This window comes from Pelophylax lessonae (genome assembly GCF_965119305.1).
Source record: "Pelophylax lessonae genome assembly, chromosome: 8".
NCBI classification, from domain to species: domain Eukaryota; kingdom Metazoa; phylum Chordata; class Amphibia; order Anura; family Ranidae; genus Pelophylax; species Pelophylax lessonae.
The window spans coordinates 142,823,335-142,833,657 of record NC_138775.1 but is presented as its reverse complement, the minus strand read 5'-3'; the positions used below and the strand labels follow the sequence as shown (position 1 = coordinate 142,833,657).

The window sequence follows — 10,323 nt, the reverse complement described above, 5'->3', positions numbered from 1 at the left end:
TTCCGGTCTTAAAGTGGATAAAAATACGCTCATTGAGAATTTTTTTTGTCAAAGACATGTAGCTTAATACATTTTGGCTTTAAATATGTAAAAAATGTAATATATTGGATATTTTTTAACAGTCAAAGTAAAAAATGTCAATTTTTCGCAAAATATTTGTTCTTTTTTTATTAATATTGCAAAAAATAAAAAGCGCAGAGGTGATCAAATACCACCAAAAGAAAGCTCTGTTTGTGGGAAAAAAAAGGATGTAAATTTTGTTTGGGTACGGCGTTGTATGACCGCGCAATTGTCAGTTAAATTTGCGCAGTGCCAAGTTGAAAAAAGTGGCCTGGTCATTAAGCAGCAAAATCTTCCAGGGCTAAAGTGGTTAAAAAAAGTTGGCAACTATGCATTCCATTCCCTATGTGTACTCTGCTGGATGTGCCCGTCTCCAGACTGCTGATATCACCAGGAATGTGGAATGGCACAATGTACAATATCCAACAAAGACACACACTTCCCTTTTTTCCTATTACATACGAAGACTTCCCCGGCTCATTGTTACACCTTTGCCCTAGAACATTACAGTATCCCTGACATTAGTTTCCTGTCACTTTGATATACGATTGGCTAAGTGGGCAGAGCGCGCAAACTTCACCGTGACTGGAACGTGTTCCGCGCCACGGATTGGTCAGCAGAGATGACGGGCTGCTTTATGCCCCGCCTCCTAAGGTAGCTCCCTCCTAGCTGTGGGCGGGATCATCCGGCCGCCTCCCTGCTTCAAACCTACATCGCTGAGGAGTTATAGTTGGTTCCCCGGCTTCTTCTGAGGTGGCAGCGATATTGTTTAAGTCTTCGGAACTCTCTGTGGCTCTTCTCCCCGGCGCCTCGTCTCAGGTACGGTCCGTGCTGTCCTCGGCTCGGTGTGCACAGTCATACCTCAGCTCATGGTTCCGGGCGCACACCTTTCCCGTGTCAGTCAGGGGGTTGGCTGGAAGTTGTATGAAGTAGCTGGTGCTGTACTTCTCCCTGGACTGGGGACGGGAGCGGCCACTCCTACAGTGGGACTCCAGGTGCTGCTCCTTCCTGAGGGGGGTGCAGAACAGTCATGGCTGGGTAGTATGTATGAGGAGGAGCGGGTAACCCGCCATGCTGCACAGCCGCCCTTGACCTCTATATGGAGGTCGTGTAGGATGGTAATGTCTCCACTTATAGAAGTGTAAACTTCATGGTGTGGCGTAGTGTTGTGTGGCGCCACTTCCTGCTCCTGTACTGTGTATGGGACGCCGTGTATGAGAGGAGGGTGGGGTGCCGGCTTCCTGTGCTCTGTCTGTGTGGCCTCAGGCTCTTCTTTCTTCTCACTATCTGAGGAGCCATCTCCACCCCAACCTCCTTCTACATACACATACCTCACTGAGGAGCCATCTCCACCCCAACCTCCTTCTACATACACATACCTCACTGAGGAGCCATCTCCACCCCAACCTCCTTCTACATACACATACCTCACTGAGGAGCCATCTCCACCCTAACCTTCATCTACATACACCTCACTATCTGAGGAGCCATCTCCACCCTAACCTTCATCTACATACACCTCACTATCTGAGGAGCCATCTCCACCCCAACCTTCATCTACATACACCTCACTATCTGAGGAGCCATCTCCACCCCAACCTCCTTCTACATACACCTCACTATCTGAGGAGCCATCTCCACCCCAACCTCCTTCTACATACACCTCACTATCTGAGGAGCCATCTCCACCCCAACCTCCTTCTACATACACCTCACTATCTGAGGAGCCATCTCCACCCCAACCTCCTTCTACATACACCTCACTATCTGAGGAGCCATCTCCACCCCAACCTCCTTCTACATACACCTCACTATCTGAGGAGCCATCTCCACCCCAACCTCCTTCTACATACACCTCACTATCTGAGGAGCCATCTCCACCCCAACCTCCTTCTACATACACCTCACTATCTGAGGAGCCATCTCCACCCCAACCTTCATCTACATACACATACCTCCAATAGCTGAGGAGCCATCTCCACCCCAACCTCCTTCTACATACACCTCACTGAGGAGCCATCTCCACCCCAACCTTCATCTACATACACATACCTCCAATAGCTGAGGAGCCATCTCCACCCCAACCTCCTTCTACATACACCTCACTGAGGAGCCATCTCCACCCCAACCTCCTTCTACATACACCTCACTGAGGAGCCATCTCCACCCCAACCTCCTTCTACATACACCTCACTGAGGAGCCATCTCCACCCCAACCTCCTTCTACATACACCTCACTATCTGAGCCATCTCCACCCCAACCTTCATCTACATACACATACCTCCAATAGCTGAGGAGCCATCTCCACCCCAACCTCCTTCTACATACACCTCAATATCTGAGGAGCCATCTCCACCCCAACCTCCTTCTACATACACCTCAATATCTGAGGAGCCATCTCCACCCCAATCTTCATCTACATACACTGCTATGTGGTGCCCGGCCTGCCCTGGCGGTGGGGGTGACCAGACTAGATTGTGAGCTATGGGGTCACCATGCACTACACCATAATATCTGGGTGTGTTGTCCATAGGTTTCTGTACAATTGGGGGGGGGGGGGATCATTCCGAATTATTGTTCTTAAGACTGGATTTTCCATACAAACCAATCAGAATAATTTCCATTTTTAAATAAGTCGGTTTTGCAAAAATTGATTTGTATGTGAATTCTGATATTTCGGAGATCTGAGTTTGTGAAGAATCGTTTGGTCAGATCATTACCTGTATGACCACCATTAGACTCTTCATATACAATCTAATTTTTAGCTCTAGTACAAGTGTCTTCCTGATATTTGATTGGATTGTTTGTATTCGTTTTAGTAAATCTGGCCATAGATTTGGTTTTTTTTTTTTTATCCTCCAGCTGAACCACTCTATATCTCGGTGCCATTGCACACAAGTTGAATGCTAACATTCATTGTATAGTCTTGGAAACTGAATAACTCAGTAAATCTCTTGTAAAGCTGCCAGATAGCTAATTGAAATAAAGGATTCCCCCATCCACATATTTGAGGTGGGTGCATTAATCCTCTCTGCTGTGTCATTGTATTCTGACATCAGGGACTCCTCTGCTGCCAGACTACGCTGATCAGTGCTCTAGCCAATGGGCAGCTGATGCGCTGATCAAACACAGATTTTCCAATAGCCCCATCCCAGAGGATCTGATCACTAGGTCGATTCCTCTTGAATAGGAATGGCCATAGATGGTTTAAAATTTGGTTGGGCCCCTGCTGTACCAGGTGAATTTCAACCCATCTATGGCCAGCTGTAGTCTGAAGGTGATTGTATAAAGATTGTAAAGTGTATGACCAGCCTATATCTAACCATAATGTAGTAAAGATGGCCTACCTTACTATAGATGCAAATTGAGTGGCTCATTTAGGTAGAACTTCTAACATTGTTTTGATCTGAACAAGATTGATTAGGGATTACACCTATAGAGCTACCACAGCTGTGTATTGGAAAGCAATCCATTTTAATTTGTATCCAGGTAGGTTGTCATACTAAATTGTTAGATCTTAGAGGTCAGCAAATGTGTAGTAGTCTTGCCATACAAAACTCTTAGATTTACCAGTGTTATGTTATAGCAGGAACTAAAGCTGGCTACACACTATACAATTTTCTTGCACTACTTCTAAGGCTATTTAAAAGTATACAGTAGTTTGTACAATCTCCTTTAGATCTGCCCTCAGATTGTAACATGTGTTCAGTCAGATTGCAAGTTGCATGACCCTTTTTAGTTCCTATTGAGTCAGGCTAGGTACTGGCCGATTATTGCTCCATAGTTTAATTTCTACAGTGCTCTTCATTTGCTCCTGTTTTCTGCAGTGGGAGTAAAGTGGCTTTAAACATTTAAAAATGGGTTAATGGAATTGCAGAAAACCTTGATATATGGACTCGTTAGATGATTATCACGAAGTTGTCTTGGAAAGTATAGTGTGTAATCAGTTCTCTGTGTACACGTCCTGCATAGAGAGCTCAGCTTGTCTACCTTTTGTGAGCACTTCCTGTAAGCAAGGTTTCCTCTACAAGCTGCCACACCCAACTTGAGTCTAAAAGCACAAGCATGACTCCTAACTATCCTTTATTTAGATGGACTGACCCTCTTATCCAAACTAATTCCTCTCCATCTTCCCTTCTTAGTTTGTCCCTCTTCTTGTAAAGAATTGACCTTCATAAATAAGTGTATTAACTACAGAGTGTTTTGTATTGCACTAAGCAATTCATCCAACCGCTGAAATATTGTATTTGATATTTTAAAGCCAGTAGAAAGGAACATGGGTATGGAAAAAAAATAGTGTGGTTAGCTATTCTTGTTGTGCTTAACTTTTCCTGGTTGGTGTAACTCAAGGCAGAGAAGGGCTGCATCCTTTATCTCCATATCTTGCCTAAAAGCCATCTATCTTTCTCATCTCAGAGTTGGGGAATTATGCATTTGCAGTGTAACTATGGACTTGTATTGTTTAGTCTGTTTTTCATTTTCTTTCTAATTTGGTAAATTGATTTCTATGGGTATCTAGTCTGTGTTCATTTTCTTTATTTTAGTAAATTGATTTGCTAGGGTAATCTAATTGTCCAGTTTGAGGAACCACACCCAGACAGCATGACCCCCCTACATAATACCCTGCTTCTAAGCTTCTCTCTAGCTCTGTAATTAAAATCATCAACTTCATTTCATCCAACCCCTTTTAAGCTCACAGGCAATTGTAATAAGGTGGACAGAAGTGCAGACAGTACTTTGTATTTTCATTATCTTTTATGATATGGGTAATGTTGGTCTTTCTGCATTCCCTTTAGGGTTCCTAAAGCCCAACTCCAGCTAGCTGGCCAGTTCATACCAGCTGGTTTCACTTTGGTTTGTTGCATGGGCTTCCTAACATTCCTAAAAATGCACCGAAAGAAGATTATTTATTTTTTTCTGTAAAACTATAGCCACCTCCGGACCTGCCATAACCCCAGTATTTTTTTTACACAGCGAGCAGTCCGCTTTAACATAAGTGGTCCCAGTGGCTGATTCGCCACCGGATCACTTTTATGGGTGGCGGGAGAGGTGTCCACTCCCCTCCTGACGCTTCCCGTTCATTTTTCCTCGCTTACCGAAGCCATCGGTAGCGGGGGAAGAGGATCAGATTCCGCACTCCTGGTGGGCAAGATGGCCCCCACTCAACTCTATGCCCTTGCAGTCAAACGTCATATTCACCCAACAGGCTTAAAGGGCCAAACTTGTCTCCTGTTTTTTTCTTTTTATTGCTTTTAAGTGTAAATGTGAGATCCGAGGTCTTTTCGACCCCCCCAGATCTCACATTCGAGGAGCTGTCCTGCTTATTTCTATTACAAGGGATGTTTACATTCCTTGTAATATAAAAATAAGTGATCAAAATATATATATTTTTTTTAAAGGGACAGTGTAAAAAATAGAAAATAAAGGAAGACAATTTAAAGTGCCCCATCCCCCGAGCTCGTGCACCGAAGCGAACGCATACTTAAGTCGCGCCCACATATGTAAAAGGTGTTCAAACCACAGAGTTATCACTGCAATCGTTGGAGCAAGAGCAATAAGTCTAGCAGTAGACCTCTGTAACCCTAAACTGGTAACTAGTAGAAAGTTTTAAAGCGTCGCCTATGGAGATTTTTAGATACTAACGTTTGTCACCATTCCACGAGAGTGCACAGTTTTAAAGCATGACCTGTTGGCTATCAATTTACTCGGCGTAACCTTATCAGAAAAATTGGGCTAACTTTACTGTTTTCCTATTTTTAATGAGAGTTTTTATTTTTTTCCCAAAAAAATTGCATTTGTAAGACCACTGTGCTAATGTGCTATGACAAAGTATTGCAACAATCTCCATTTTATTCTCTGGTGTCTCTGATTAAAAAACATTTTCGGGGTTCTAAGTAATTTTCTAGCATAAAAATACTGATTTTAAACTTGTGTCAGAAATAGGCCTGGTCCTTAAATGGTTAAAAAAAACAGCTTTTGCTGCAATACTCACCTTCTCTCCCACACTGTCCTCCATAGACTCTCTTCTCCACCCACTAGGCAGCCACTGCTGTTCTAGGTTTGACTGGTGCCAAGCATAGTTGATATGCATCTGTGATCACAGGCAGTCAATGATTCACCCCTAGGATCTGAAGTAGACAGTGACTCGCCCCCCTCCTAGGGCTTGCGTCATGGCACAGCCTGGGCTCACACTAAAATGCCATTTCCCATTAAGCTGCAAAGGCTCTCAATGGGGCTGTACATATGCTGCATCCAAGATGCCAAGTTGCATCGTAACAGTGAAAATCCCTTTTCGGGGGCTAGTGCCACCTGCTGAACATGACCTATTCAGCTGAATGGGGCTGTCTGCAACTGCATACAATGCAGTTAGTGTTGTGGTGCAGGGGGAGTCAAAACAGGCAGTTTTTTTATAGTCTCCTATGTTTTTAAGGTATTTTTTTTTGAGAATTTGCTAAAATTATGGGGAAGGAATGCTGGGGGGAGGGGTTAACTATGATTCTTTAAATATGCTCCTTGCCTTCTCCGTTAACCTGTATTAAAAAAAAAATGTACTTTTTTTTTTGGCTGGCCATGCGCTCCTGCAGTTCTGTGTTTGGAAGCACTGGCTTGTGGCTCTGAATTCTAGAAGCTGTGGTGTCACCAATAGCTCCCACAACCCAATTGCTGCTGGCGCTCCCTCTTCCCTGCTGCTGCTTTCTGACACATGATCCGAGCGAAGCTGAATAAAAATAGGGAAGTATAGAGATTTCTTCCTTTCTCCTCCAGGTATACAGGTTAGGCATGATAGGAGTGGGAGGGAACATTTTTAAAAATAGGTTTTTCTTCCACTTCAAACCTTCTGTAAATAGAATCTGGTGGTATTCTTTCAGACATAAGCCAATAATGACTATGGTTTAACAGGTTACTTATGAGCAAAGATGCTGGGATTTTGAGTTCAGCTAATTTCTTAATAGTGGGTTTATGTTAGTAATTTCAATTGTCACACTGCTTTAATTTTACTTTGCCACCCTGCCAGTTTTATCCCCAATACAGAGATGTATTAGGCACGCTGTCACCCCCCCTGGGCTTGTGCATCTGTGGCATACTTTCAGTTCAATCCTGGGGGATCCTAACAGTGCGGTTAGTTTAGAGGCAGGCAGCAACCATGGGCAGTTAAGACTGAGCTTATGAGAAGTTGAATAAACAGATATTGGATTAAGGCCGGGTCTCCAAAAAAAAAGCCTTCGGTATCTCGCACCATTAACAATGTTGATCAGCACAACACTTATTTCATTCTTTTAGATCAGTGGTCCTCAACCCTGGCCCTCAGGGCCCACTAACAGGCCAGGTTTGCAAGATAACTGAAATGCATCCCAGGTGATATAATTTGCTGCTCAGTGATTGCAGTACTCTAGTCTGCATCTCCCCAAGGTAATACTTCAAAAATATGGCCTGTTAGTGGGCCCTGAGGACCGGAGTTGAGGACCCCTGTTTTAGATCAAATGAATGTCTGTCTGGGTAGTTTAACCTCTTGTTGCTGGTTCGCTCATGCGATGCGGGAACCCTGCAAATCCACTGCAGGTTCCCGCATTGCACTCGACTCGAATTGTTGGGTGTCAATACAAAGTTAACGATGCCGCTGGATCAGTTCGCATATCGCAGTTCGAACTGTCAGTTCAGACATGAATTGGATTGGGTAGGTGTGAACACACATGCGATCAGATTCTGGTGTGGACCAAAAAAGGGTCCTGTGCGACTTTTTTATTAAGATAAAAATGTATTCCCTGAGGAAGCCACATGACCGTGACAATATGTGTCGGGATGTCAGACGATAGGCTAAATCCGGGAGTGCGGGCTACACAGACGGTGCAACACGGATGCCACTGGCGTTTGCTGTCTACTGAGATGTAAGGTACTACCTTTTTATCTTAAAAAATTTGAAAAAACACTTACACTGTACGGCGTTCCCTGTTTGTGTCTTATCTATAGTAGATACATATTCGCCAGCACACGAAGAATCTTGCAAAAGCAGTCCAAAAACTTTATTCCAGAGAAGATCACATCAAAAAATATATAGTGCAACGTTTCGGAGCCGCGCAGGACCCCTTCGTCAGGAATGTCTTATCTAACTGGAGTCTCTAGGACGTTTTATCCATCTGGAATTTACCCTAGAATTGCCAGAGTTTTCACTTCATGCTGTTGCCTTACTCGTATTGGCATATCACTCAAGTTCTATACACTATTATATATATTTATTCATCTAACTTGTATGAATTGGATATGATGCACTGTTTACCTTTATCACCTTAATGGACCATGTTTCTATGCTATTTATTCACTATTCATCATTATTGTTTGGAGTCAATTTGCTGATCAACCCGGATAGTGCTCATGTGAAAGGGGCTTATCAACTAAATAGCAGGTGCTGCTCTTTCACGTCAAAATATATTAAAGTGCAACCTGCTTAGTTTTGAAAGTAAAATAAAATTTCTATACTAATCCTAAATTGCAAAAAACCTACACAAGAGATCTTAAGCCATGACAAGAAGAAAGTAAATCCCAAAGTGAACAACCAGATGGTAAAATCAACAATGTTGCAACAAAAGTATCCAAATATCATTCTAAAGTGTTTCCCCCCCACCAACAAATATGTGCTATTTGTGTTCCTTTTTAGATCACCACTGACAATATTTGACTGCAAATTGCTACTCTTACGGGTGCTCCCACAAATACCTCTTTAGAGGGCAATGAACTTTTAGAAAGGTCCAAAGTGTTAGAGGTTGTAAACTCGTTTAAATTTTTTTTTTTTTTTTTTTTTTTTTTTTACAACCTGAAAGACACACATAATGAGCTAGTATGCATAGCATACTAGCTCATTATGAAATGCTTACACAACGAGCCCCCGCCGTGCCGCTCACTCACCTGTATGACGGGCGACATGTTCAGTCGCCCGTCTTCCGGGATCGCGGCATCCGGCCATCTGATTGGCCGGAGCCGTGGTGACGTTACTCCCGTGTGCGAGAGCCGACGGTCACTGCACGGGACTCTGAAGGAACGGTACCAGCGGCCGTTCCTTCAGAGCGCATGCGCCAGTGACGTCACTGGCTGCATGTAAGGTAAATATCTCCTAAACGGTACATGTTTAGGAGATATTTACAGTACCTATAGGTAAGCGTTAATATTAGGCTTACCTATAGGTAAAAGTTACAGAGGAGGGTTTACTTCCTCTTTAAGCTCAGTTCCAGATAAAAAAAGGTTTTCTCATGCGGTGCCTGCACTGCATTGGTCATTGGCTCGTTTTTGTCTAGGGAAGAGGAGTTTGGATGTACTTGCCTAATATGCTGATCCTCCCTGCGAAAGACTTGTGGCTCCTGCCCAACATCCACCACTGCCCACTTGTGTTGTGCTGAGGATTGTTCTGGCGTCATCACACCTGCACCCTTAGACCTGCTCTGGACGTAAAGACCGCTGGATTGTGGGGAGTGCCATTTGCTGGTGGAGTGGAGGATTCTCCAATCCCCCCCCCCCCCCCCATATAAAAACAAGCAGTTGACCCAGTGCAGTGCAGGCACTTTTCTTTCTCTGCCTGGAGCTGGACTTTAAAGCATAACTAAGCACAAAATCAATGTAGTATTGGCTTATCAATCCTTAGATGTGATGGCTGCATTTGTGGGTTTTTTTTTTAGGCTTTTTAACCTTTATTGCCTTGGTGATCCAGCCAGTAGCACACTGTCTGTCTTATGGTAGTTAGACTTGCTGCACTGTTTCTAGAAGAGGCCTCATTCACAGGGGTGTACTTAAGAGTCACTCAACTTGTAGAGAACCCCCCCCCCCCCCCTTCTGGGCTATCAATACATTGCTTCAGAATCCTGTATTTTTTTTGTTCTTAAAAAGCTGACCACTTCATGTCATTGGATACTGATTATGAATAGAAGGGACTGTCATTTTAATCTGCTGATTTTTCTTGTGGCTCTGATGGGAAAGCTGCAGTGTCTGCATCCATTTAGAAAGGATTCACCCTTTTCAAGCATCTTGCTTGTGAAGCAAATGTCTAAGCGATATATAATTGCTATATTTTTCCCCTCCAAAAGTGAAGTTGCCCTTTAAAGGAGTTGTAAAGGCAGAGGGCTTTTTATCTTAATGCATTCTATACATTAAGATAAACCTTCTGTAGGAAGCAGCCCCCCTAATACTTGCCTGAACCCCATCTCTATCCAGCGATGTCCATGAGTCCCTCGCTGTCTGGGACTCCCCCCCCCCCCCCCCCCCCCCTCCTGATTGGC

General features: G+C 43.8%; 1 protein-coding gene across 1 annotated transcript in view; it reads left to right on the top strand.

Moving 5' to 3' along the window:
- The first annotated feature begins 725 nt into the window (after nucleotides 1-725).
- MYH9 (myosin heavy chain 9) overlaps nucleotides 726-10,323 on the top strand; it is a 215,191-nt gene continuing 205,593 nt past the window's right edge. The window contains exon 1 of the mRNA XM_082266538.1: nucleotides 726-879. The gene's annotated coding sequence lies outside the window, so the exon portion shown is untranslated. The remainder of the gene's footprint in view (nucleotides 880-10,323) is intronic.